A 6,000-nucleotide genomic window follows, 5' to 3' on the forward strand; every position below is an offset into this window, starting at 1 on the left:
AGAGATTCTAATTGAAGGAGGACAATTTGATCTCACAGGTATCACTGACACTTGGTGAGATGACAGTCAGGACTAGGATACTTTTTCCAAGGGCCTGGGATGTTGGGGGCAGCATCATGTCAGTTGCACTTGATATCAGGGGGTCTATTTTCTTATCCTGGCTGTATCTTCTCTCTTTTCATTATTTCTATTTATCCTGTATTTAGCTTGTTTGAACACATTTGTCTGCTTGTTGTGACAAGCCATTAGACTGTGAATTCCTTGAAGGCAGGGAATATCCTTTGCTTCTTTTTGTACGCCTTGCACTTAGTGTGGTGCTTGGCACATAGTAGGCACTTAATATTTATTGACTGGCTGATGTTAGGAATACCAAGTCAGTTGTTTGTAGTGGTATTAGATAGTGAATTAAATTGATAAGAAAATTTAAGTTTATTTTAGTCAGCCTTTTGCTATTTGGTACCAACCATTAGTTGCAGGCATTGAAAAATCATCATGAAAGACCTTACTTATAGGGTTACAGCAATTTAAAATGAATGGCTCTGGCAACTGCAAAAAGTTTGAGAACAACTGAGCTAAGGAATACAGAGAATATTCTATATCAATGCTTCCTCCTTTTTTTTTTTTTTTTGGCAGAGCAATGAGGGTTGTGACTTGTCCAAGGTCACACAGCTAGTAAGTGTAAAGTGTCTGAGGCTGGATTCGAACTCAGGCCCTCCTGAATCCAGGGCCAGTGCTTTATCCACTGTGCCACCTAGCTGCCCCCACTGTTTCCTCTTCAAAGCACAAGATATAATTGAATCATTCATCCCAAAATGGAACTAACTACTGGAACTTGGATGGAACCTTTGTGTCCCCTTGACAAGGTAGAAAATGGCTTCTCACTGTAATTGAAAATTGCACCATCTCTCTGTTGCTTTTCATTGGAGGTCTCATTATCATTGATGAGAAGGAGGTTATTCGGATTATTGATGTAATAATAGGACTTTACAGCTAGAATCATTTGTGAGATGAGTTAAAGGGTTCCAAGTGAGAGCAGCAGGGACCCTCCTGAGAGTTAAGGGCAAAGGTCATTAGACCATAAACTTGATGACAGTGACTTCTGGACTCCTGGGACATTTATGCTTACCTTTGGCTTCTCTGCTATGCTCTGGATTATGGGTGGTCTGACCTCTGCATAAATAAGGTGGTAATAATATAATTTTTTTTACTGCATTGTGAATCAAACAAAAATATATTTTTTTAAATTTTAAAACATCCCCAGGAAGTGAATTTGACCGAATCATTTATCTTCTTAACCAGCTGAACAAACAATAATGAGGCAGCACAAATTCTCCAAACAAAACCTGAGCCAAACTCATATTTTCTCTGCTTTGAATTCTTGCTTCTAAGAGGGCACTTATTTTCTGAATCTTTCTTACCTGTGCTTGGGGCACAAAAACCAATCTGAGGCCCCCTGAGACATGCTAGCTGGATGAGATAGTCCCCACTAGGCATAGTAGATACTTCCACAATACCTTAACCTAGAAGAGAATCCATCCATTCTCTTCAACAATGGTTAATAGAGAAAGGGACTTAAATGATCTAGGGCCGCTGAGATCACTTTAAAAAAAGGCTTTGAACAGTCTGAGGAAAGAAATACTGAGTCTGACATAAAGTTTTTTTTGTTATTAGGAAGCCCTGTTTTTGGTGAATATTACAATGTGTCATTTTTAAAATGCTGCTTTGGGGCAGCTAGGTGGCACAGTGGATAGAGCACCGGCCCTGGAGTCAGGAGTACCTGAGTTCAAATCCGGCCTCAGATACTTAACACTTACTAGCTGTCTGACCCTGGGCAAGTCACTTAACCCCAGTTGCCTCACTAAAAAAAAAAAAATTTAAATGCTGCTTTGAGTCTGATCTATAAAATGGGGATAAGAATATCTATAGTATCTATTTCACAGAATTGTAGAGAAGAGTGCTTTTAAGACTTTGAAGTTCCATGCAAATACCAACTATTATAATTAATTTTATTTTGAATTCATTATGATTAATTATAAACAGAATATACAAATATATTAAAGTAAACATATTACATATAAATAAATACATAACACATAGGCAGATAACCCATAAATATATAGTATATAAAATATATAATATATAGCATACAAATTATAACATATAAAGATATATAAGCAAATATATTATATAGTATATGAATAATATATATGATAAATAACTATATAAATGTAATTATCTATAATTAATCTTATTTGAAATAGGAAAAAATAACATGTCTCAAATTTTGTTTTGAGAAGTTTTCCTATCCCTTAAGGTAACTGGAGACAGGGGGCAGCTAGGTGGCACAGTGGATAAAGCACTGGCCCTGGATTTAGGAGGACCTGAGTTCAAATTTGGTCTCAGACATTTGACACTTGTGATCCTGGGCAAGTCACTTAACCCTCATTGCCCCACAAAAACCCCAAAACATACATACATACATTATAGATACATATATACACATATATATGTATGTATGTATATGTGTGTATGTGTGTATACACACACACACACACACAACTGGAGACATAAGAGAAGTGAGGTTCACTGGTATGGTAAGAGAGAGTCATTCCATTATAGGGCTGAATGTACTGGAGTGATGCCATTCAACACCTATGTACCAACTTGTGAAGGGCGCATGGCTAAATGCTATAGCTCCAAAGATGAGAACACACAATCTCTACCTTCATTGAGCTTAAGGACATACCCTAGAGTTGTCTAGGTATGTTTTGTAGTTTTCTATTTTAAAAAAAACAACTCATTAATCCACTGTATAGGTTCTTACTGTTTAGAGGGAAAAAATGAGACCTATGTAGGAGATGAGGAGCAAGCATGCTGCAGTGGAAACCTTTCAAATGACATATATATATATATATTTGTTTTGTTTTGTTTTGGTTTTTTAGTGAGGCAATTGGGGTTAAGTGACTTGCCCAGGGTCACACAGCCAGCAAGTATTAAGTGTCTGAGGCCAGACCTGAACTCAGGTTCTCCTGACTCCAGGGCCAGTGCTCTATCCACTGTGCCACCTAGCTGCCCCTAATGACATATATATTTTTAATGTTTTCAATTTTATTTATTTTTTTAAAAAATCTTATTTATGTATTCATTCATTCATTTATTTTAAATTTTTTACATTTTTTGCAGGGCACTGAGGGTTAAGTGACTTGCCCAGGGTCACACAGCTAGTAAGTGTCAAGTGTCTGAGGTCAGATTTGAACTCAGGTACTCCTGAATCCAGGGCCGGTGCTGCCACCTAGCTGTCCCCATTCATTTATTTTTGGGAGGTTTATTTAGAATTTTATTTTTTTCCCCAAATTACATGTAAAAAAAATTTTAACATAAATTTAAAAAACTTTGTGTTATTAATATTCTCCCTCCCTCCCTCTCCACTCACCCTTTAAGAACTCAAGCAATTCAATATAAGTTATACATGTGTAGCAAATGATATATTTTTAAAGCACCTACTCTATATCAAGCTCAGTATTAAATACTGGAAATACAAAGACAAAAATGAAATAGTTACTGTCCTCAATGAGTTTATATTCTATTGGTGGTGGAAAGGTGATAACTTTTTTTTTTAAATGGGGCAATGAGGGTTAAGTGACTTGCCCACGGTCACATAGCTAGTAGTGTCAACTGTTTGAGGCCGGATTTGAACTCAGGTCCTCCTGAATCCAGGGCCGGTGCTTTATCCACTGTGCCACCTAGCTGCCCCTGGGAAGGCAATAACTTATACATACATACATACGTATGTATGTATGTGTGTATATTATATAAGTAAATGCATTTCTACATACACACAAAATAAATACATGGTGATACTGATCAATTCATAGGATACATGAGGATCTAATTCTATGTCAATAATTAGCAACGTGACCATGTTGCTTCAATTCCAAGGGCCTCAATTTATTCATCTCTAAGATGAAGGTATTAAATCAGATGATTTCTAAGGTTCCTTCTAGTTATGTTGTTGTTCTTCAGTCAGTCATGTCCTGCTCTCCATGACCCCATTTAGAGTTTTCTTGGCAAAGGTACTGGAATGGTTTGCCATTTCCTTCTCCAGCTCCTTTTATAGATGAGGAAAGTGAGACAAACAGGGTGAAGTGACTTGCCCAGGGTCACATAGCTAGTAAGGGTCTGTGGCCAGATTTGAATTCAGGAAGATGTCTTCCTGACTCCAGACCAGGCACTCTATGTATTGAGCCACCTAGCTAGCCACCTGTATAGCTATGATGTTCTATAACTCCATGAATGCTATTCTGTGATCTATACACAGAGGAAAGTCATAGGTGTTTCTAATGGGAGGACACCTATGGGAGGGATGATGGTAAGTTTTCAGTAATACCTATAAAGGACTTAATCACAAATATGTTATGTTGTTGAATTGATGCATCATTTTTTAGCATTTTCAAGAAATGTTAAAGATAAATGACGGGGTGAAGTTGTAAGTGTGCAGATGAAAGTGAAGAGTAATTTCAAAATAATTCTGACTATTTTGATCTCAAGTAGTCATTTTAATGCAGTTTATCAGAACTGGAAAGACAGAGCTAAGTTTTCCTGTCTAAGGGCACAGTTTTATCTTCAGTGATTCATAAGACATGACTTTCTTGATAGCTGGGAATAAAAAGTGGTCTGTGAATCCAATGTATTTCCAGCTGGGGTTTCTTTTAGTCTTGAGAGATACAAATACTGAGGTGGTATAGCACGAGATAGATTTTCTGAGAAATATTGCTTTCTAGACTAGGCATTTAATCTTTGTGGTTGTCGTTCAGATATTTTCAGTCATATCTGACTCTTTGTGGCCCCATTTGGGGTTTTCTTGGCAAAGATATTAGGTGGTTTGCCATTTTCTTCTCTAGCTCATTTTATAAATGAGAAAACTGAGGCAAACAAGGTTAAGTGCCTTACTCAGGGTCACACAGATAGTAAGTGTTTGAGGCCAGAATGGAACTCAGATCTTTGCAACTTCAAGCCCAACTGCACTACCCAGCAGCCTGTCAAAATAAAATACACTGTATTTTATTTTATCCTATAGGCAGTGGGGAGTCACTTATATTTTTAATCAGGTAAGTGATGTGATAAGACCTGGACAAGAATGTTTTGATAACTGTGTGAAGGATGATTTAGACAAAGGAGAGATTAGTTAAAGATGGTATACAGGAAACTATTATAATAGTCTAGGAGAAAGGTGATGGCTACATGAACTAGGCTCTTGTTTATGTGACTAGAAATGAGAGAGTAGGGGCAGCTACGTGGCACAGTGGATAGAGCACCGGCCCTGGAGTCAGGAGTACCTGAGTTCAAATCTGGCCTCAGACACTTAACACTTACTAGCCGTGTGACCCTGGGCAAGTCACTTAACCCCAATTGCCTCACTAAAAAAAAAAAAAAGAAAAAAAGAAATGAGAGAGTAGATGTGAGAGATATTTTAAAATTAGAATTTTGAAGACTTGGTCACTGATTAGGTATGAAAGAGACAAAAGGAAAAAATACCTCTGATGTTAGCTACCTGGGAAATTTCGAAGGTTATCACCACCCAAAGACAGAAGCTAGTTTAAAAGAGGGGTAGATTTTTTTTGGGGGGAAGAAATGAGTACAATTATGAACATATTGAATTTGAATACATTCAATTAGAACATCCAAGTGGAGATATGCACTAATCAGTTGAAATTGTCAGTTCAGTGGAGAGATCTGACATGGAAATACATATGAGGGACTCTTCTACATAGAGGTAGTAATTGAAACAGGCAAGGCAGCTAGGTGGCACAGTATATAGAGTACTGAGCCTGTAGTCATGAAGACCTGAGTTCAAATTCTACCATAGACACTTATTAGCTGTGTGACTTTGGGCAAGTCACTTCACCCTGTTGGCTTCAGTTTCTTCATCTATAAAATGAACTGGAGAAGGAAATGGCAAAACCACTCCAGGATCTTTGCCAAGAAAACCACTGAAATGAC

Source organism: Dromiciops gliroides, chromosome 1 (assembly GCF_019393635.1).
Source record: "Dromiciops gliroides isolate mDroGli1 chromosome 1, mDroGli1.pri, whole genome shotgun sequence".
Lineage (NCBI taxonomy): Eukaryota > Metazoa > Chordata > Mammalia > Microbiotheria > Microbiotheriidae > Dromiciops > Dromiciops gliroides.